This window comes from Bison bison, unplaced genomic scaffold, assembly GCF_000754665.1.
Source record: "Bison bison bison isolate TAMUID 2011002044 unplaced genomic scaffold, Bison_UMD1.0 scf7180017864478, whole genome shotgun sequence".
NCBI lineage: Eukaryota > Metazoa > Chordata > Mammalia > Artiodactyla > Bovidae > Bison > Bison bison.
Window position 1 is genome coordinate 497,820 of NW_011495038.1, and position 24,534 is coordinate 522,353.

At 37.4% G+C, this 24,534-nt stretch overlaps 1 protein-coding gene and 1 long non-coding RNA gene across 3 annotated transcripts in view; one reads left to right on the top strand and one right to left on the bottom strand.

Annotated features, from left to right (window-relative positions):
- CWC15 (CWC15 spliceosome-associated protein) overlaps positions 1-531 on the bottom strand; it is a 9,312-nt gene extending 8,781 nt beyond the window's left edge. The window contains exon 1 of one of the 2 annotated variants that reach the window (XM_010862108.1): positions 391-531. The gene's annotated coding sequence lies outside the window, so the exon portion shown is untranslated. Of the gene's footprint in view, positions 1-365 lie in introns of both variants that reach the window. The other variant, XM_010862109.1, reaches the window with a different exon arrangement.
- A 58-nt stretch (positions 532-589) lies between these two features.
- Positions 590-3,369, top strand: LOC105004490. The gene is made up of 3 exons (XR_827222.1): positions 590-959; positions 2,538-2,631; positions 3,256-3,369. It is a non-coding gene; the product is annotated as an uncharacterized LOC105004490 (long non-coding RNA).
- The last annotated feature ends 21,165 nt before the right edge of the window (positions 3,370-24,534 follow it).

Here is a 24,534-nt window from a genome sequence, read left to right on the forward strand (position 1 = left end):
ACCACTAGCGCGCAGCTCCGCCGCCTCCTCCGCCTTTACGGGCTCTCTGACTCCGCCCCCAGCTGCCCCTTCCGGCCCCACTGACAGCCGGCTCTCCCCACCGGCAGTCCCGGGCCTCCGCGGCCTAAACCGGGTTAGCTGCGTCCGCCCCTAGCTGCCCTTTCCGGCACCGCCCACAGGCCGCTTTCCCCGTCCGGCCCCTCTGGGGCCCGCTCGGTCCGCACTGGATTCTCTGCCTCCGCCCCCAACTGCCCCTTTCCGGTCCCACCCACACTCGACTTTCCTCGTCTGGAACTCTGGCGCCTCCAGGGCCCACACCGGGTTCTCTGCCTCCGCCGCCAACTGCCCCTTACGGTCCAACCCACAGTGTGCTTTCCTCTTGCCGCTCACTTTGGCCGAACTCCGACGCCGCTACCTCCGGAAATCATACAGACGCCATCATGACTCTCCGCTCCCAGAAACCTCTGCACCCGCGGCCAAAAAAAGAGCCCAAGACCCGGAAGCAAACCCCAAGCTCTTCAGCCGCCCGCGGACACAAGGACCAATCAGTGGAGACCAAGATGGAAGTCGAAGTGACGACGCAAGAGGCGGGGCTGAAACAGCCCAGGGGGCGGGCGTTTGAAATCAGTGCTTTAGAGTAGACCTTGAATGTCGTTTTGTAGCTTCGGGAGCCAATTAATGTCTCTTCCGTCTTTTCCTTTTCCGACCCCCTCCCAGATTCCTTCATTCCGGTACTGCGTGAACGGAGAGCCCCGGGTAGCCGACACCAAGTCCCCGGCTAGCGAGAGAGCATAGAAAAGGATTACACCAAACTGTTTAAATCCAACGGCTCCTGCTTCCTTTCTCCTGAGCTAGACCCAACAAGCCTAGAGAGTTGGGCTACGGAAAGTAGTATTTGCATTTAATTGGATATGAAGAAAGAACAAATATGTACGGGGGCAACCACGATCTTTATAAAGGTACCATTCCTGCAAAAATATTAGTCTTCACAACGAAGGTTGTATTCGTAATGTTCGTTAAAATTTTTACTTTTTAAAAAAGCCTAAGTTCTAGTGGGAGGGGAGGTGTCACTATTTATCGAGATTCATTTATATACTAACCGACATTGAACGTTTAGAACGGTGGCCCAACTGCCAGGAGCCCTAGACGCAGTTACTATTGTAAGATGGCTACTCATGAGTTAGGTGAAGTTTTCATAAGGTAACGAACAGGAAAATTAAAAAATCACCAATCGTCCTAACTCCTTCCCCCACCAAAAGCCCTCTGGGAGTGTGGATTTTGTTTGCCTTTTTTGTTCAACTTGGTATCTAATCACATAATCCTTGGCCACAGTAGGTGCTCAGTAAATATTTGTTAAACAAATGAAAATTCAACTCCCCCGACCTTAGTTTCAAATGTAAAGAGCTCATAACATCGAACAGAAAAAAGCTTCCCCCACCCACGCCCCCAGAACTCTTTCTTTGAACTTTAAATGAAACAAAGCATTAGAAAAAGCCCCTTCCCTCATAAAATTCAAGTTGCTAATCTTGATTTTTCTTACCAAAGGTATTAATTACTCTCCTAACCTGCCACATCTCGGTAAAGGACACTACTACCATCAGGCTAGTTACTCAAACCGGAATCCCAGGGCTCCTGCTTAAATTCCTTTTCCTTCACTTTTCTCATCTCATTTACTTGCAAGTCTTCCCAATTCTACTTTCAGCATATACCCCCAATTTCATTCCACTGCCTTAGTCCAAGCCACCATCATTTTCTACCTGGAGTGTAATTGTCCCCTAATGATCTTCCTGCTCCCACTTTTCTCCTACAGTTAACTTTGCATATAGAAGTGAGAGTGATCTTTTAAAATCGTGAACCAGGTAATGTTACTGTTCTGCATAAAAATTCACTGCACTTAGAATGAAAATCAAATTTCTTAATGTGACCTGACCTGAGAGTTCTTAGGGTTTGGTTCCTACCTACCTCCCTGGCTTCACTTCTGATCATCGTCCTACAGCTCTAGCCGCAGGCAACACTGCGTGTCTGTTTCACAAACTAGATTTCTTTGCACTAGCTTTTCTCTGTCGTATGTGCCTCAGTATTACCGTTCTTCAAGTTTCAACTCAAAGACGACCTCCTCAGGTTTCCCCTGACATCTACACCCCCATCCTGCCAGTACACAAATAGCATCACATCACCCTATGTTAACTAAACACTTCTGAATTTATTGTTTCATTGTTTATTTCCTTGTTTCTTGTCTGAGAGGCAGCATAGCAAAGTCATTAAGAGAAAGGAACCTAATAGCCAGCCTATTTTGGTTCTGAAATCTAGATCTGCCCTTTCCTAACTAACTTCAGGCAAGATATTTACCCTTTCTGTGCCCTCAGTTTCCTCATGTATTAAATGGGAATAATTCTAGTTTCCACCTCATAATGTTATAAGAATTAAGTGAATTAATACTAGTGCTTAAAATTCTCAGCAAACAATATTTGCTAAACAAATGTTAATTATTATTATTAATAATATTTTTATTATTATTGTCTATCTTCCTGTATTAGAACATAAGTTCCAGGAAAGCAGAAACCTTGTCTCTCTTGTTCACTGGTGTATCCTCTGCATATAGAACAGTGCTTGGCATATAATAGGTTCTGAGTAAGTATCTGTTGAATGAATGAATGAAGTGGAGGAATGACATAAATGGCAAGGTGGTGACACAAATATAGAAAACACTCCTGGTTTTTTATTAATATATTCCAACTTATCAGCCCCAAGTCAGTCACCTGGATTCATTTGTCTCCCATTCAACCACATAATCTTTTGGTCACCAACCATGATTGTATAACCACCCCTGTAGTTTCATTAACACCAACTTAAATATAATTAGCCCAGAAAATTAAAAGCTTTAGCCTAAATGGTCTGAAAGTATTAATAAGGAAAAGAAACTAAAAAGTTTGCTTAAATAATTTTAAAATATTAATGAAAAGCCAAAACTCTAAAATTTTTTTATTTAAATGACTTGAAAATATTAGATAAAGTAAGATTAACTTAAAAACTTAATTCGCCCATTCAGCTGGCAAAAAGCATACATAATCAAGAATCCTCATTTTAAACCCATTTACACAAAAATTTAGGTGAGCCCTTTATTCTACCCAGCAATCCTCTTACACTCTCCTAATTGCTTGTTTTCCCACTCTGCATTATTATAATTTGCAACATTCCCCTTTCTTCAAATCTACACACCTATTCCATCCTTCTTTCCTTCATTTTGTTTCCCAGGAATGGATAATCATCTGACTTCCCTGAGAAAATAGAAGCTCTTTTTCTCAGAGGACTCCTCATCTCTCCCCAGCAGATGTACTGAGCTGCTTTTGACTGTGTCCTTACATTGAGCTTTCCGTGTATTGGAAGAGGTGAACACACTGTTGAAAATGAAAGTGAAGTTGCTCAGTCGTGTCCGACTCTTTGCGACCTCATGGACTGTAGCCTGCCAGGCTCCTCTGTCCATGGGATTTTCCAGGCAATAGTCCTGGAGTGGATTGCCATTTCCTTCTCCAGGGGATCTTCCCAACCCAGGGTCTCCCACACTGTAGACAGACGCTTTTACTGTCTGAGCCACCAGGGAATTCACTGTTAGGGAACCCTAATCCTCTCCCTTGTGCTCTGGGTCCAGATCCCTGCAGCCTTCCCTAAAACAGTGCCTGGCACCAATAGGTGCACATAAATGTTTTCCAAATGAATGAATGAGTGAATCCATGAGAGAGTGAGTGAACGAGTTTTAACAGGAAAAAAAAATCACATTTGCTGCAAAAAGTTATTACCTTAATCTTTATATGTCCTTATACTTTAAAGGAGAAAAAAGTAATTTTTATTCTGCTAGTCTGAAATCCAGATTTAAAGTGAAGATACACCAAGACCCAGAAAGACGTCGTTTTTAGGAAAGAATCTCTAAATGAAAAATCAAGTGATTAACAGGCTCTATAAGTACTATCAGAATTTTAATTCAATCAGCCCACCCCTAATTGGATCACAGATCTAATTCAATCAAACTTCCCTTCTCTTCCTCAATTCTAGTAAACCCTCTCATTTACAAAGTTACCAGCCCACAAAGTGTGAAACTTTTGCTTGAAAATGAAGGAAAAAACCTAGTGGTCAGAAGTTAGAAATCACATTTCAAAAATAAAAATATCAATGTAATAATATCAAAAATGTAAAAAATCACATTTAAAAAATAAAGTAATATAAAAAATCTGAAAATGACTGATTTTTATAAAAAGTTATTGCTCTAACCTGTTTTGAAAAGTGAAAGGAATAGAAAAATAAGCTTACTTTCTATCAACAAAATCCTGTTTTTAAATGCAGATGCTTTGGATACCAGAGAGATGCTTTCCCAGCAGTAACCTCAAGATGAAATTTGCTGAGGATCCAGACTAGATTACTGGACCATATTATAGTTGAATCACCTCTTACTTAATGAGCACTTTGCTGCTTCACTAGCTAGCCAGTCGGTTATTAATTAAACAATTAAAAACATTAAGAAACAAACAACTAAAATATAGAAAATAAAGGCTAGAAAAAGATATGCCAGGCAAATTCTAAGCAACAACAATAAAGAACTTTATGTAGCAATATTAATTATAAAAAGTATTCTTTAGTGTAGCATTAACAAGGACACTTACATGGACATCATATTGCATCACAGATATCTAAGATATTAACAAATTAACATTGATACACAGAAGATTGTGTGTAGAATATATGCTTATTACATTTATATATGCATCTGTATTTATATATTGCATTTATATTTATCTAAGATATTAACAACAAATTAACATTGATACACAGAAGATTGTGTGTAGAATATATGCTTATTACATTTATATATGCATCTGTATTTATATATTGCATTTATATTTATCTAAGATATTAACAACAAATTAACATTGATACACAGAAGATTGTGTGTAGAATATATGCTTATTACATTTATATATGCATCTGTATTTATATATTGCATTTATATTTATCTAAGATATTAACAACAAATTAACATTGATACACAGAAGATTGTGTGTAGAATATATGCTTATTACATTTATATATGCATCTGTATTTATATATTGCATTTATATTTATCTAAGATATTAACAACAAATTAACATTGATACACAGAAGATTGTGTGTAGAATATATGCTTATTGCATTTATATATGCACATATATATTGCATTTATATTTATATGTAAAATCATTTAACTAAAAAAGAGAATACACATTCTTTTTGATAAACAATGAATATGTACAAAATTTAATCAAGTATAAAGTCCCTGAATAAATTTCAATAAATGCCTATGTATTATCTTTAAATGATAGTATTTAATCTTGCCAGTTTTTTAATTTTATATAAATGAATCATATGTTCTTTGGTGTTTTGTTCCTTAATGTCTATTATGTGTAGCTGTGATATATAGAATTTCACTGCATGAAAATGCATCCTATAACTTATTTTAATGGTTATGTTTTCAGTGTATTATAAATAATGCCACCTTGAACATTCTTGGAAATGTGCAGAGCTGTATGTGTATACTTTTCATATATATATAATCCCGTCATCAAGATAAGAATTCTCCTTGTCCCATAACCCCACTTGATACTGTACACTTGATATTGTCCAACTTTTCAATTTTAGCTCATCTGGTGAGTGCATAGTGATATCTTAGTGGGGTCTTAGTTTGCATTTCCTTGAGTACTAATTACCTTTCATATGTTTATTGTTCATTTGGATTTCTTTTATGAGGTGTCTGTTCAGTCTGTTGAAATGTTTTTTTCTTATTGATCTCTGTGAGTTCTTAATACTTGGGGCAACGGTTCTCTGTCACTTATTTTACATAAATTGTAAAATAAGCAATGTAAAAATTTATGTAAAAATTTACATAAATTTTTTCATTCTTTTTCACAAGGAGCTTTATTTAGCAATATTATCAAAAGCATTCTTTAAGTAGTGTAGCATTAACAAGGACACAAAGATAGGCATCTTACTGCATCACAGAAATCCACTAGGAAATTAACTCCAAATTAACAACATTGATACACAGAAACAATATGTGTATAGACATTTATGCTTATTGCATTTGGCTTTTTGGTATATTTTAACATATAAAAATTAATACCAGGGAATTTCAATTTATTAATTTTTTTTTCCTTTTTGCTTAGTGCATGGTATTTCTTGGTTAAAAAATTCTTCCCTACTTTGAGATTACATTGATATTCTCGGATATTATCTTCTGAATTTTATACTTGGGCCTTTCACAGTTCTACCAGGAATTCATTTTTGTATATGGTATAATAGAAGAGTCTTAGAATCTGATAAAGCAAGTCTTCTCACCTTGTCCTTCTTTTATGAGTGCTTTGCTATTCTCTGCCTTTTGCACTTTAAAATTTAAGTTGTCTTATTCTATGAAAATACTTCTGGGATTTTGATTGGGATAATGTTGAATCTGTAGATAAGTTTAAAACCCGATGTTTACAAAATGGAGTCTTCAAATCTATTATCAGGTTATGTCTTTTCCATTTATTTAAGTCTTCTTTAAGTTCCCTTAAGTAAAATTTATATTATCTTCATAGAAGTCTTGCAAATTTTTGTTAGCTTTAGCCTTAGATACTGTTTAATTTTTAATGCTATTGTAAATGCCATCTTTCTTAAATTTTAGTTGTCTAATTGTTAGTTGCTGGTATATATAAAGATAATTGTTTTTATATATTGCTGTTTAAGTTGAGACTGTTCTAAGCTCTTTTATTAACTAAGATAGTTCATTCATAGATCTTTTGGATTTTTTACATAAGTCATTTCTAGGAATAACAACAGCTTTGGTTCTCCCCCTCCTCCCTTCCCTTTTTTTCCTGCTTTCTTACATTGCATAAGACATCCAGGATATACTGAATAAAAGGTCACAGGCATCCTTGTCTTTTTTCCTGCTTTGAAAGAGAAAACTTTGAACTTTTAATTACTAAGTGTGATGTTTACTGAAGGTTTGGGGTAGATGCACTTTATTCAATTAGAAATTTCCCTACAATTTATAGTTTGCTAAATGAATGGCAGATTTTATCAAATACTTCTTTGCATCTAATAAGATTATTTTTTAATCTTAGTGTGTGTTATTATATTTATTTATTTAAGTATCAACTAACCTTTCATTCCTGGAATCAACCCGTCTTGGTCATGATGAATATACTGTAGGGATCAGTTTACTCAGTTTGTATTTAGGACTTTTGCATCTATGCTCATCAGTGAGATTAGCCTTTTATTTTCCTTTCTCATAATGTCCTTGTTGGAGACATGTACGTACAGTTTGTATCATAAGATTTGTTGGGAAATAGTCTTTCTTTTTCTGTTCTTCAGGAAAATTTGTCTAAGATTGGAATTACTTCTTTGAATATTTGGTAAAAGTTGCTGGTGTAGCCATTTAAGAGTATAGAGTTTTCTTTGGGAAAAGAGTTTTGATTACTGCTTCAGTTTCCTTGCTGGTTATGGATATACTCACCATTCTGTTGCTTTCTGTGTCAATTTTGCTATTTATATTTTTCTAGGAATTTTTTCATCTGAATTTTAAAATATGTTGTCTTAAAGTTGTTTTTACTGTCTTTATTTTCTTTTTTATGTCTGCAGCATCTATAGCGATGACTTCTTTGTCTTTCCTAATATTGATTATTTGTGCCTTCTGTTTCTGGTCTTTACCGTTTTCACCAGGGGTTTGTTGTTTTTATTAGACTTTTCACAAAAAAACTAGCATTGGTTTTGTTCATCTTCTTTATATTGGTTTTCTCTTTCATCAGTTTCTGGTCTTATTTTTACTATTTCCTTTATTCTACTTTCTTTGCTATACTTCTGACTTTCTGCAGTGGATGCTGAGTTCATTTAATTTTCCAGTCTTTTTTCTTTTCTTATAGTGAAGTTGCTCAGTCGTGTCCGACTCTTTGTGACCCCATGGACTGTAGCCTACCAGGCTCCTCTGTCCATGGGATTTTCCAGGCAATAGTCCTGGAATGGATTGCCATTTCCTTCTGCAGGGGATCTTCCCAACCCAGGGATCGAACCCTGGTCTCCCGCATTGTAGACAGACGCTTTACCGTCTGAGCCACCAAGCCTATACATCTTCCTTTTAATACTGATCACTAGTATCCCCCTAGATTTGAAATGTAGGATATTCATTTCTTTAGGATTTCATTTACTTTAAAGTATTTTATTTCTTTATGATTACAAATTTTATTTAGAAATGTATTTTTAATTTTACAAAATATAGAGCTTTCGCTATCATTTTAATATTAATTTTTAACTTTATTGTTTTGTGGTTAGAGGACATGTTCTGCCTACTTTGACATTTGTTAAAACTTGTTTTATGGCCAGAGTTTTATAGTCAATTTTGCAAAATTTCCATAGTACTCAAAAAAAATCATATTCTGCAATTTGGGAGACAATATAGATCCCTACCTCCAACAAAAATGTTCTAAATGGTTGAAACAAATAAATATGAAAAAGAGAAACTAAAATAAAATCTTTGTTACTCCAAAATAGTGAATACTTTAACAAGATATAAGGGAACAAACCATAATGGAAAATAGGAATAAATTAGGCTACATTTAAATTTTGAAAACACCTGAAAAATAAACAATAAACAGATTGAAACGGAGGTGGTGCCTAGGATAAGATATTTCAAATCATACAATAGACATAGAATTAGTATCTCAAACATTTAAAACATTTAAAGAACTTTTACAAAGGAAAACACTGAAAAAATGGGCAAAGTATATAATGTAATTGTCAAAACCCACAAAAAGCCAATAAATCAATGAAAAAGCATGAGTCACACAACATTAATATTAACAAAAATATAAAGGTGATAAATTACTTTGTCAATCCAATCACCAACAACTAAAAATTTGACATTATCAAATATATCTGGGGATACAGAGAAATAAACTCGCCTACTCTGCTAGTGACTGTGTTAATTAGGATAATCCACAGGTAAGCAGCTTGACATTGCCTAATAAACTACAAAGTACAGTTTCTATATCATTAATAAATAAGACCAAAATATCTAAACAATAAATTCTCACATATATTCTCACAAATAAGATTTTTAATGCAGCATTGTTTATAATAAAAAACAGTAATCTGAATACTCATCAATAGAGAAATGCATTAAAAATTTTTTTATGGCAGACTATATATGTACATAGATGAATGCATCTTGAAGCTGTTAATGTTGAATTTAAAAATTACAAAAATTAGTATATTTGGTATAAAATCATTTATCCAAAATAAAAATAGCAAACACACAAAACAATACTGTATATGGATACACAGCAGACACACACATGTGCATGTGTGCTCAGTTGCTCAGTCACGTCCAACTCTTTGTGATCCCACGGACTGTAGCCTGTCAGTCCATGGATTGTCCATGGACAATCTCCCTTGTCCATGGGATTATTCCAGCAGGAATACTGAAGTGGGTAGCCATTTCCTACTTCAGGGAATCTTCTTGACCGAGGGATCATTACTGCATCTCCTGCATTGGCAGGTGGATTCTTTACCACTGAACCACCTGGACACACACACACAAAAGACATCCACAGATAGAAAATGCACCAAATTCATGATAGCTGTTGTTTTGGGGTTGGGTAGGAGAAGGAGATTAGGATTTTGGATTTAAATCTGAAAGGGATTTCCTTCATCTGAAATATTTATTTTATTTAAAAATACTTGAACCAGGAAGAAGACCCTTTAGGATGTCTGTTCAACCTTACACTGGAGATTCTAGTCAAGGCAGTTAGGTAAGAAAAATAAATAAAAAGGTATCCAAGTTGAAAAGAAATAAAACTATTGACAGATAGCTTGATTTTATATAGAGAAAATCTTAGGGAATGACTAAACTACTACAACAAATAAATTCAACAAGATTGCACAATACACAAGATGCTCTGGTACTGCTGCTGCTGCTGCTAAGTCGCTCCAGTCGTGTCCGACTCTGTGCGACCCCATAGACGGCAGCCCACCAGGCTCCGCCATTGCTGGGATTCTCCAGGCAAGAACACTGGAGTGGGTTGCATTTCCTTCTCCAACGCATGAAGGTGAAAAGTGAAAGTGAAGTCGCTCAGTCGTGTCCATGACTCTTAGCGACCCCAAGGACTGCAGCCCACCAGGCTGCTCCGTCCATGGGATTTTCCAGGCAAGAGTACTGGAGTGGGGTGCCATTGCCTTCTCTGGATACACAAGATAAGTATACATAAATCAGTTGATTTCTGTACACCAGCAAGATCTGAAAATTTAAGAAAACATTCCATTAACAATATCATCAAAAAGAATAAAATGTTTAAGAATAAATTCAACAAAAAAGATATGAGACTTTTACACTGGAAACTATAAAATATTGTTAAAGAAGATCTAAATAAATGGAAAAACATTCCATATTCATTGATCAGAAAATGCTGTTGTTAAGATGTCAATACTCCCCCAATTGTTCTATGGGTCCAGTGCATTCCCTATTGAAATTCCTGCTGGCTTTTTTCCCCAGGAAAAAAAGTTTATCCTGAAAAAGGTATATAAATACTAAAGACCCAAAATAGCCAAAACAGTCTTGAAAAATATAAAAAATTTGGAGAACTCATACTTCCCCATTTCAAAACTTCACTGCAAAGTTTCAATTATCAAGGCATTGGTATAGGGACAGCTATATATAGTTTAATGACTAACTGTAAACTTTAATAGAATCAAAACTTTCAAGACATTTTCAACAGTGAAAGAACAATCTTTTCAATGCATTTTGCTGGAATAATGGATATCCTTAGAAGTCTGAATCTGGATCCCTACCTCACACCATATTTGGAGAAGGAAATGGCAATCCTCTCCAGTATTCTTGGCTGGAAAATCCCATGGATGGAGGAACCTGGTGGGCTGCAGTCCATGGGGTTGCAAAGAGTCAGAAACGACTAAGCAAGTTCACTTTCACTTTTTTCACCTCACACCATACACAAAAACTAAGTCAAAGTTAATCATAGACCTAAATGTAAGCTAAAACTGTAAAACTCTTAAAACAGAAATGTATCTCCATGATCTTGATCTAGGCAATAATTTCTTAGCTTAAACACCAACGGCACAAGTGATAAAGAAAACTGATGACTTGGATTCATCAAAATTAAAAACTTCTGCACTTCAAAAGATGCAGTTAAGAAAGTGAAAAGATAACCACAGACTGGGAGAAAATACTTGCAAATCATATATTTAAAAAAGAACTTATAATTAGGACATATAAAGATCTTTTGCAACTCAATTAATTATGCAAATATGAGCAAGGGATTTGAATAGAAATTTCTTCAAAAAAGATATGAGTGGCCAATAAGCATAGTGACAAATGCTCAGCATCATACATTGTTAAGGAAATGCAAATCAAAATGAGATACAATGTCATACTAAAGTGCTATAAAAAAAAGAGGACAATTAGAGATGTTGGTGAGGATTCTGAAGAATTGGAACTGTCACATATGGTTGATGGAAACTGAAAATGTTGCAGGCACTTTGGGAAAATGGTATAGCAGTTTCTCAAAATGTTAAACATAGGGTTAGTATTGTTCAGTTGCTCAGTCGTGTCTCACTCTTTGTGACCCCATGGACTGCAGCACACCAGGCTTCCCTGTCCTTCATCATCCCCCAGAGCTTGCTCAAACTCATGTTCATTGAGTTGGTGATGCCATCCAACCATCTCATCTTCTGTCATCCCCTTCTCTTCCTGCCTTCAATCTTTCCCAGCATTAGAGTCTTTTCCAATGAGTTGGCTCTTTGCATCAGGTGGCCAAAGTATTGGAGATTCAGCATCAGTCCTTCCAATGAATATTCAGGATTGATGTCCTTTAGGATTGACTGGTTTGATCTCCTTGCTGTCCAAGGGACACTCAAGAGGGAGGGGAGGGGAGGGAGGAGGGTGGAGGGTTGAGGATGGGGAACTCGGGTATACCTGTGGCGGGTTCATTTCGATATTTGGCAGAACTAATACAATATTGTAAAGTTTAAAAATAAAATAAAATAAAATTAAAAAAAAGAGTCTTCTCCAATACCACAGTTCAAAAGCATCAATTCTTCGGTGCTCAGCTTTATGGTGCAACTCTCACATCCATATATGACTACTGGAAAAACAATAGCTTTGACTATACAGACCTTTGTTGGCAAAGTAATGTCTCTGCATTTTAATATGCTGTCTGTGTTTTGTCATAGCTTTCCTTCCAAGGGGCAAATGTCTTTTAATTTCATGGCTGTATTCACCATCTGCTGTGATTTTGGAGCCCAAGAAAATTAAGTCTGTCACTGTTTCTATTGTTTCCCCATCTGTTTGCCATGAAGTGATGGGACCAGATGCCATGATCTTCATTTTTTCAGTGTTGAGTTTTAAGCCAGCTTTTTTACTCTCTTTCACTTTCATCAAGAGGCTCTTTAGTTCCTCTTCACTTTCCGCCATGAGGGTGGTATTGTCTGCATATCTAAGATTATTGATATTTCTCCTGGCAATCTTGATTCCAGCTTGTGCTCCATCCAGCCTGGAATTTTGTGTGATGGACTCTGCGTATAAGTTCAATAAGCTGGGTGACAATATACAGCGTTGACATACTCTTTTCCCAATTTGTAACCAGTCCGTTGTTCCATGTCCGGTTCTAACTGCTGCTTCTTGACCTGCATACAGGTTTATCAGGAGACAGGTAAAGTGATCTGGTATTCCCATCTCTTGAAGAATTTTCCACAGTTTGTTGTGATTCACACCATCAAAGGCTTTAGTATAATCAATGAAGCAAAAGTAGATGTTTTTCTGGAATTCTCTTACTTTTTCTATGATTCAGTGGATGTTGGCAATTTGATCTCTGGATCCTCTGCCCTTTCTAAACCCAGCTTGAACATCCAAATTCAACTTGAATTGGAAGTTCTCAGTTCACGTACTTTTGAAGCCTAGCTTGGAGAATTTTGAGCTTTACTTTGCTAGCGTGTGCAATGAGTGCAATTTTATGCTAGTTTGAACATTCTTTGGAGTTGGAATGAGAACTGACCTTTTCCAGTCCTGTGGCCACTGCTGAGTTTTCCAAATTTGCTGACATATTGAGTGCAGCACTTTGACAGCATCATGTTTTAGGATTTGAAAGAGCTCAACTGGAATGCCATCACCTCCACTAGCTTTGTTACTGTATGACCCAGCAATTCCACTTCTAGGTATCTATACAAAGAAAAAATAAAAACATGTCTACTCAATATGAATGTTCATAATTGCATTATTCATAAGAGCCAAAAGAGTACAACCCAAATGTTATCAACTGATGGATGGATAAACAAAATATGGTATATTCATAACAATGGAATATTCAACCATAAAAAGAAGAAACATGCCTACAACATGAATGAACCTCAAAAACATGCTGAATGAAACAAGCCAGACAAAATATCACATATTCCATTTATGTGAAATGTCCAGAATAGGTTAATCTACAAAGACAGAACGTCGATTAGTGGTTGCCTGGAGCTGAGAGTGGAAATAGGCTGTGACTGCAAATGGGCATGAGGTTTATATGCGGAATGGTGGGAATGTTCTAAAAGTACATTGTGATGATGGCTACACAGCTCTGTAAATATCCCCCAAAAATCATTCAATTGTACACTTAAAATGGGTGAAATATTTGTTATGTAAATTACATCACAATAAAGCTGTTTAAAAAAACCACTTGAAGCAAATATGGTAAAATATTAAGATGTCAATTCTGGCTGGTTGGAATGCAGGGTTTTGCTATATATTCTATTTTATCTATTTTTACTGTTTCTCAGAAGCAAAAAATCAAGACACCATAAATTCCTAGGCCCCAATTTCAAATGAGATAGATGCATTAATTTACAGTCTTTTGATTATACTCTCACCTTCAGACACTGTCAGTTGCCCCCATTCCCAGAGGAAATTACTTAGAACATTCTCAGCAAATCTTACCAGTCATATATAGCAAACCCAACTCTCTAGTGCCTAACTCTTATTTAAATATAAGCCAAGGGTAATTAGATTTATGAGGAAAGCATTTAACCTGAAAAAATAGAAACCAAGGAAAGCATCCTGGAAGGGTGAATTCAGAGGGAAGCTGACATAATGTAGAGAATAAATGAAACTTAAAAAAAAAAAAACCCGATTAATATTTCAAAAGAGACAGAAAAATCTGCAGCCATTAAAAATATTGGATATATAAAAGGAATTCAGAGAAGCAAAAGAATTTCTGAAAATTAAAAATAATTGCTAGAAGGCTTGGAAAATAAAAAAACAAAGATGGAAAACAAGAGAAAAATAAGAAAATTAGAGGATCATCCCAGGAGGTCTCATATCCAACAAATTATATTTCCAGAAAGATAAAACTGAAAATATAGTGGAAAGAAATAAAGATGGAATAAGAAAATTCTCAGCAATGAAGAATTTACATCAGAAGATCTAACACAATAACTGGCAAAAAAAAGAACCATATTTTGATGAAATCTCAGAAAACAAGGAGCAAAGAAATAATCATCAAAGTGTTCAAGGAAGATAGGTTACACAAAAAGCATCAGAAAGTAGATTGGTTTTGGATTTCTAGAAGCTACAATTCAATGGAACATTGTCTCCAGAATCTTGAAAGAAAAAGGTAGAGCACAGACATTTTCAGACATGCAGATTCTGGTAGACAGTTGTTATATTTGTGGCCAGTAACGTTAGAATTCTGTTTTGTATCTGAGGAAATTTGTACATTATAACCCCCGCCTTGCCAAGTGGTAAGTCACATATCCAGTATCTGTTATAGCAAAGACATAAGCACATGACCTTAGCTCTTCCAATCAGACATTTCCGTGGAAGCGCTCAATTTGAAGAAATGTGTGGAAGTCAGTTTTGCACAAGATGTGTCCCTGGAGGAGGATGGTGAAGACTGAGCTTTCAGAGGCAGCAGTGGCATAGGTTTTAGCCGGTGATGTCCCTTGCTCAGGGTCTTTGACCAGAGAAGGTATAGAATATATAGATGGTTGGATAATTTGGGTGTTCTTCCTGGGTACACAGTCACCAAACCCTATTCTCTGGTCCTCCTGGAGATTCTGTGAGCTACTTCATAATGTCTAATGATGCTTCCAAGGACACTCCTGATGGATACTCCACCAACCCAAGAAAATAAACCAGGAAAGAAGATTGAGATGTGTGTTGGGGCGGGGGGGGGGGGGCCGTGGGCTAGGATTAGAGGATCTAACATAATAGAGAAAAAGAACACCCAGAATTTCAGTGACTAGAAACCCCAGGATATAGTCTGTGCAACAGCCTAAAGACTAACCAGTCCAGATTCAAGTAAGCATATGGAGGGCTCCAGGAAGAATATTTCTGAAAAGAGAAATTAGATTTGGTACCTGAAGTGTTTTATGTATTTAGAAGAGATTTACACTACTGGGAATTAATTTGGGGATGATTTAATATGTATAAAACTAGGCAAATGAAATAAAGCATTAATTAACTATAGGATAACGTTTCGTACATGAAAGGCAGTGCAATCATGGTACACTACATGATTCGGCTGTATCTAAGACTGTGTGGCAAAACTTCAGATTAGACTTAACCAAAATATTGGTTAATAGTTATAACCAATTATATATGGGAGGATGGAGTAGGGGAAGTCTGTGTGTGGTGGGATGGAGCAAAAGAGAACTAGATCCATGTTTTTTATAGTTTATGTCTACAGTATCTAAAATTGCAAAGTCTAGAAATACTGGATATACAAAATACCAGAAGCAGCTAAAATATGTAAGAGTAAGCCTTTGAGGAGTGGGAATGAGGGATAGGAAGTGTATTTGTCAGGGTTCTTTATTGCCTAGAGAATCTACCTTTAGGCAAAAGAGGTTGGTTCTGTTTTGGGTTTAGTTTGTTTTTCAGTGTTTTTATGGAATCTCTGGGAGAATTGCAAGAATTAGGATTATATACTACTCAAGAAATATATTAAAAATTTATTGACAATTCAAAGAGGCCTGTGTTAGAATTAAAATTTGAGTGGCTGTGTCATGAAGATACGAGTTCAAGAAGACTTCTGCCTGACTGCCAGATACTGCTGTGATTGCCACAGCATCCATGTAAGAGCAAAGTAAAGAGAGAAGTTTCTGAGGTTAATATTCCCATGCTCAATTTATCACATGTCACAATGAAATCATTACAAGACATTTAAGTTGCTGATTTAAAGGCCAAGTCATTGTCTTTGTCATGATTTAATTTCTGCTGTTTGACTGGATCAGTATTTGAGCCACGCTGTTCATGCCTGACTGCCCATCATGTGTCATTCTCCTTTATGTCCACACTCCTGGATGTTCCTTACTAGGGAGCCCACATCAAATATTGGCATTTGAGATTAAAAGGGTCCAGTAAAAGGTACCTTTTCATCTTTTCTTTTCCACACAACTTCTCAAGAACAGAATGTTGAAGCTTGTGGAGCAGAAACATGCAGGTATCTCAGAGAAAGAAGCAAGCACATCTCATAGAAGGGATTTATTACTTACGTGCCCATTGAAGGTACAAGCTAGCTTCAAGTAAAACAGTCTGGAGAGTTCCCACGACAACAGTTTAAGCACCAAATAAATGGTGCAGGCAAACAGTGCTCATGGAGTGTAGAGGACAGCCTTTACCAACACCTAGGGTTTGCAGGTTTGGAGCATCCCAGGTGGCACTAGTGGTTAAAGAACCCACCTGCCAATGCAGGAGACAAAAGACACCGGTTCAATCCCTGGGTCAGGAAGATCCCCTGGAGAAGGACATGGCAACCCACTCCAGTATTCTTGTTTGGAGAATCCCATGGACAGAGGAGCCTGGCAGTTGAAGTTATGAGCACACACTCAGAAGGATCCTTCAAGGAGGAGACTTGTCTGGAAGGCAGAGATCATAATTTAGATAACAGTGAGAGAAGAAAGTGGGGCTTCCCTGGTGGCTCAGACAGAATCCACTTACAATGTGGGAGACTTGCGTTTGATCCCTGGGTTGGGAAGATCCGCTGAAGGAAGGAATGGCAACCCCCTCCAGTATTCTTGCCTGGAGAATCCCATGGACAGAGGAGTCTGATGGGCCACAGTCCATAGGTTGGCAAAGAGTAAGACACGACTGAGTGACTTAAGCATTGCATTGAGAGAAGAAAGGCGAGAGCCAAAGTGCGTATATTTGAAGCTGGGAGTTAGTTTTAGGAACTATTGGGAGAGACAGTTGGGAAAACGAGATAAAGATGGTGCTTTAAAAACATTTACTTTGTTCCCTCCAAAACTCCACTGGAGTGACAATAACATGATCTTTGTTTTAAGAAGTAATAAACAGGGCTTACCTGGTGGCTCAGTGGTAAGGAATCTGCCTGCCGATGCAGGAGACATGGGTTTATCCCTGGTCTGGGAAGATCCCGTATGGTCTCGGAGCAACTATAAGGCCTTACGCCACAATTACTGATACCTGCTTACCCGGGAACCCACAACAAGAGAAGCCGCTGCAATGAGAAGCCTGCACACCGCAACCAGGAAGCAAGCCCTGCTTTCCACAGTGAACGAGCCCATGCAGCATGGAAGGGCTGGCACAGCCGAAACTAAAAACTAAAATTATATATATGTTTGTATACATATATAAATAATATACAAAGAAAATGGTAAAGGAGATAATACAGAAGCAAAATTTGAAAACAGAAGGACAGGTAGAAACTGATTTGTCAAACCCTGGAAAGCTGAATCCTAAATTGGCAGTGAAAGTCCAGAAGCAGCTCAGTTGCCTCTAAGAACCTCAAAGGCACCAGGTACCTCTGGATGTGACAGTTAAAACGGGGCTAAGGAGGATCTGTTGGAAGTCTGTCTCAGAAGCAGTTAAGATTTTGCAATTAACATTCCGCCCCTCCCACTCTGGGCAGCAGAGTAAACTGCCATCTCACCCTGACAGAACACTAAGCTTCATTGTCTAGAGTGGCTGAAAAGGATGTTCTCTGGACTGGGGATTTGGGGGAACCACTGGGAGTATGGCTGTCAAAGGGGAAACAGGTTGATTTACTGAACCTCTGCAGTTGAATATTAGAAAATTCAGGACCCATTTTCTGTGTGGTGGGGAAACCAGGCCTGTCCCCTCAGGAGGAAGATTAGAAGATTCTTTACTGTTGAGTATCACCAGTTGTAGAGATACCAGCATCAGAGCTTCAGTCAGGAAACAGCCCAGCCAGATCACCATAAGGGGAAGTATAAGTCACCAAAACCATCCACACACCCAGAGCTTCTAATAAGTTCCCTGTGCCATACATACCCTTATATTTGAGCCTATTACTAAGGATCACTAGACATTTGAGGAAAGCCTTGAACCTGGAAGAAGCCAAAACAAACAGAAAAAGAAGTTTCAAAGAACCAGACTATGCAGGAGGGGAAAGTACCTCCAAAAGCCAATGACATTTTAGTATTTTCTGAGAGACGAAGTAATGCTCAAAATTCTCCAAGTCAGGCTTCAACAGTACATGAACTGAAAACTTCCAGATGTTCAAGCTGGATTTAGAAAGGGAGAGGAAGCAGAGATCAAATTGCCAACATCCATTGGATCATAGAAAAAACAACAGAATTCCAGAAAAACATGTACTTCTGCTTCATTCACTATGCTATAAAGCCTTTGATGGTATGGATCACAATGGGAATATCAAACCACCTTACCTGCCTCCTGAGAAACCTGTATGCAGGTCAAGAAGCAACAGAATGGGAGATGGAACAACAGACTGGTTCAAAATTGGGAAAGCAGTATGTCAAGACTGTATATTGTCACCCTGCTTATTAAGCTTATATGCAGAGTACATGATGCGAAATGCCGGGCTGGATGAAGCACAAGCCAGAATCAAGATTACCAGGAGAAATATCAATCACTTCAGATATGCAGATGATACCACTATTATGGCAGAAAGAGAGGAGGAAATAAAGATCCTCTTGATGAAAGTGAAAGAGTAGAGTGAAAAAGCTGGCTTAAACTCAACATTCAAAAAATGAAGATCATGGCATCTGGTCCCATCACTTCATGGCAAATAGTTGGGGTAAAAATGGAAACAGTGACAGATTTAATTTTCTTGGGCTCAAAAATCACAGCAGATGGTGAATGCAGTCATGAAATTAAAAGATGCTTGTTCCTTGGAAGAAAAGCTATGATAAACCTAGACAGCATATTAAAAAGTAGAGACATTGCTTTGCCAGCAAAGGTCTGTCAAGTCAAAGCTATGGTTTTTTCCAATAGTCTTGTATGGATATGAGAGCTGGACCATAAAGAAAGCTGAGTGCCGAAGAATTGATCCTTTGAACTGTGGTATTAGAGAAGAATCTCGAGAGTCCCTTGGAAAGCAAGGAGATCAAACCAGTCAATCCTAAAGAAAATCAATCCTGAATATTCATTGGAAAGACTAGTACTGAAGCTGAAACTCCAATATTTTGGCCAACTGATGCAAAGAACTGACTCATTTGAAATGACCCTGATGCTGGGAAAGATTGAGGGCAGGAGGAGAAGGGGATGACAGAGGATGAAATGGTTGGATGGCATCACCAACACAATGGATATGAGTCTGGGCAAACTCCAGGAGATGGTGCAGTACAGGGAAGCCTGGCATGCTGTGGTCCATGGGGTCACAAAGAGTTGTTCATGATTGAGCGACTGAACTGAACTGAGAGATTAAATAAGTGTACCCATGAAACAAGAACAGGATCATGGGGACAGTGGGGGTAAGGAAGCTATATACACAGAAAAGAGCTAAGGGAGCAGAGACGAACTGTTGAAAATTAAAAAATTGATAAAAGATATGAAAAAGACAGTAGAAGTAGGTTTGGAAGATAAAGATGAGAAAAAATTTCAGAATATAGTGATAAAGAGAAAATTGAAAGAAGAAAAGACATAAGAATTAGAGGTTGAATCCATGAGGTCTGGTATCCAAACACAGGTGTAAATGTACAGAGGGAATAACTACAGGAAATTGTCAAAGAGGCAACTAAAAAGTTTTTCTAAAACTAAAGAACCTGAATTTTGAGATGGAAAAGATTTTAGAACACTGGAACAAATAAAAGCTTCTGTAAACTAAGAGGGAAAAAGGAAAATACAGTGAACTAAGACAAGGAGTCATATTTGCAACTCCCTTACTCCTCATGTCATACTCACAAAACAATAAAAAGTTAAAAAGAAAGAAACAAAAGCCGTTAGTATTAAAGGCATAGTTAAAATCAGAAATGGAGTAGCCCTCATAGTCAACGAAAGAGTCCGAAATGCAGTATTTAGATGCAATCTCAAAAATGACAGAATGATCTCTGTTGGTTTCCAAGGCAAACCAATCAATATCACAGTAATCCAAGTCTATGCCCTGACCAGTTATGCTGAAGAAGCTGAAGTTGAATCATTCTATGAAGACCTACAAGACCTTCTAGAACTAACACCCAAAAAAGATGTCCTTTTCATTATAGGGGACTGGAATGCAAAAGTAGGAACTCAAGAGATACCTGGAGCAACAGGCAAATTTGGCCTTGGAGTACAGAATGAAGCAGGGCAAAGACTAATGGAGTTGTGCCAAGAGAACATACTGGTCATAGCAAACACCCTCTTCCAACAACACAAGAGAAGACTCTATACATGGACATTACCAGATGGTCAATACCGAAATCAGACTAATTATATTCTTTGCAGCCAAAGATGGAGAAGTTCTATACAATCAGCAAAAACAAGACTGGGAGCTGACTGTGGCACAGACTGGACTATTTATTGCCAAATTCAGACTTAAATTGAAGAAAGTAGGGAAAACCATTAGACCATGCAAATATGACCTAAATCAAATCCCTTATGATTATACAGTGGAAGTGGGAAATAGATTTAAGGGATGAGATCTGATAGAGTGCCTGAAGAACTATGGATAGGGGTTCGTGACATTTTACAGGAGACAGGGATCAAGACTATCCCCAAGGAAAAGAAGTGCAAAAAGGCAAAATGGTTGTCTGAAGAGGCCTTGCAAATAGCTGTAAAAAGAAGAGAAGTGAAAGGCAAAGGAGAAAAGGAAAGATATACCCATTTGAATGCAGAGTTCCAAAGAATAGCAAGAAGAGATGAGAAAGCCTTCCTCAGTGATCAGTGCAAAGAAATAGAGGAAAACAACAGAATGAGAAAGTCTAGAGATCTCTTCAAGAAAATTAGAGATACTAAGGGAACATTTCATGCAAAGATGAACACAATAAAGAACAGAAATGGTATGGACCTAACCGAAGCAGAAGATATTAAGAAGAGGTGGCAAGAATACACAGAAGAACTATACAAAAAAGATCTTCATGACCCAGATAATCATGATGGTGTGATCACCAGCCTAGAACAAGACATCCTGGAATGTGAAGTCAAGTGGGCCTTAGAAAGCATCACTACGAACAAAGCTAGTGGAGGTGATGGCATTCAAGTTGAGCTATTTCAAATCCTAAAAGATGATGCTGTGAAAGTGCTGCACTCAATATGCCAGCAAATCTGAAAAACTCAGCAGTGGCCACAGGACTGGAAAAGGTCAGTTTTAATTCCAAGCCCAAAGAAAGGCAATGCCAAAGAATGCTCAAACTATTGCACTCATCTCACACAATAGTAAAGAAATGCTCAAAATTCTCCAAGCGAGGCTTCAACAGTACGTGAATCATGAACTTCCAGATGTTTCAAGCTGGTTTTAGAAAAGGCAGAGCAACCAAAGATCAAATTGCCAACATCTGCTGGATTATCAAAAAAGCAACAGAGTCCCAGAAAAACATCTACTTCAGCTTTATTGACTATGCCAAAGCCTTTGACTGTGTGGATCACAACAAACTCTAGAAAATTCTTTGAGATAGGAATACCATACCACCTGACCTGCCTCTTGAGAAACCTGTATGCAGGTCAGAAAGCAAAAGTTAGAACTGGACATGGAACAACAGACTGGTTCCAAATAGGAAAAGGAGTATATTGTCACCCTGCTTATTTAACTTATATGCAGAGTACATCATGAGAAACGCTGGGCTGGAGGAAGCACAAGCTAGAATCAAGATTGCCAGGAGAAATAGCAATAACATGATGACACCACCCTTATGGCAGAAAGTGAAGAGGAACTAAAAAGCCTCTTGATGAAAGTGAAAGAGGAGAGTGCAAAAGTTGGCTTAGAGCTCAACATTCAGAAAACGAAGATCATGGCATCTGGTCCCATCACTTCATGGGAAATAGATGGGGAAACAGTGGAAACAGTGTCAGACTTTATTTTTGGGGAGCTCCAAAATCACTGCAGATGGTGACTGCAGCCATGAAATTCAAAGATGTTTGCTTTTTGGAAAAGTTATGACCAACCTAGACAGTATATTAAAAAGCAGAGACATTACTTTGCCAACAAAGGTCCATCTAGTCAAAGCTATGGTTTTTCCTGTAGTCATGTATGGATCTGACAGTTGGACTATAAAGAAAGCTGAGCACTGAAGAATTGATGCTTTTGAACTGAGGTGTTGGAGAAGACTCTTGAGAGTCCCTTGGACTGCAAGGAAATCCAACCAGTCTATCCTAAAGGAAATCAGTCCTGAAAATTCATTGGAAGGACTAATGCTGAAGCTGAAACTCCAATAGTTTGGCCACCTGATGTGAAGAACTGACTCATTGGAAAAGACCTGATGCTGGGAAAGATTGAAGGTGAGAGTAGGGGTCGACAGAGGATGAGATAGTTGGATGGCATCACCGACTCAATGGACCTGAGTTTGAGCAAGTACCAGGAGTTGATGTTGGACAGGGAGGCCTGGCATGCTGCAGTCCATGGGATTGCAAAGCGTTGGACGTGACTGAGTGACTGAACTGAACTGAACTAACATACAAAAGGGAAAAAACTCATAAGGCAATATTTATCTGCCTCTGGATGGGGAAATAACTTTTTAAACTTAAAAGCCATGAAAGGCATTACATAGGAAAAACAGACTCAACTTTTTAATAAGACTGAAATGAATGTCAAAAATCATTTAAAACAATATAAATTTAAGAAATGGCAAACTGGGAAAAAACTATAACTAGATTCAACAAGAGGTTTAATATGTAAAATATTCATATGAGCAGTTTGTAAAATATTCATATGAGCAGTTTGTAAAATATTCATATACTATGTAAAATATGTGAAATGTTCACATAATATGTAAAATGTTCACATAAGTAGATGAGACAAAACACTAGAAGCATATTAGAGAAAAATGGGCGAAGGATATGAACCAGTGCATATGATAAAATCCAAATGGCTAACATTCATTGAAGAAAAAAAAAATCAATCTTAGTAGTAATCCAAGAAGTATAATTTACAACTTGAGCTACTCTTTTTCACTTACAAATTATTAAAAGATTTTTTTCAGAACAAAGTTAATAGTAAGGATGTAAAGTGATATCTTTCTGGAAAATTTTGGCAATATGAGTTAAGGATCTTAAAATATTTAAACTTTGCAATGTGGTAATTCCATTTCTAAATATCTAATCCAAGGAATATTGTTTAACTGATATTTTACTTTATATATTGATCTAAGTGCTTAAATATAGGATATTTATAAATGAGTAATAATTATGGAAAAGTAAAAAAATTACTGTACAACAATAGGAGGAAAGTTGAGTCACTTATCTCCATCAAATAGAATTTACTGAGCTGTCAAATATTATGGTTATAATTATTTTCAATAAATGGTTAGCAGACATTATAACTTGAGAAGAAATTTATTAAATACATCATTTAGATATTGACTGTCAGCAGACACAGTGGCTAATGCCTGAGGCATTTTGTCAACAGTCCCCATCTGGAATAATAACTTTGAAAATATGCATGCAACATGAAAGACAAGAAGGCTTTCCTGCTGTCCTTAAATTATTGTGAGCAATCTAGACAGTGGCCACAGTGAGAGGGATTTTTAAATTTCATTTCTCACCTTCTCAGTTTAAAACACACACACACCCTGCCCCGCCCCCCCCTCCCCTGGAAATCTTGGAGAAATTATTTTTTTAAGACTTCCTAATTTCCAGAAATCCATTAAGTCTAATTATTCTGATAAAAATATTCTTCTTCAATTGTCAGAATTGACAAGTTTCCTTAGATGAAGAATTTCTGTGTTACTTGGGAATACCATGAATAAGGGTAAAATGGAAGAGTATCTGAAATGAAAAGGTCTATATTCACCTAGTACTTATGACTCCAACTCAAAGAAACATGGAGGCAGTCTCACAGTAAAAGCAGCCATCTGAGACCCATAGAGAAAGCATATGTCTGGAGCACGGAAGGATCACTGTCATTGTACCTGCAAATTCTGAGTTTTGATTTGAGCACAGCACTTACAAAATCAGAGTGTTTCCTTTGGATGCTCAATATCTGAAGACTAATGCTTACATCAGTTCAGTTCAGTTCATTTCAGTTCAGTCGCTCAGTCGTGTCCGACTCTTTGTGACCCCATGAATCGCAGCACGCCAGGCCTCCCTGTCCATCACCAACTCCCGTAGTTCACTCAGACTCACGTCCATCAAGT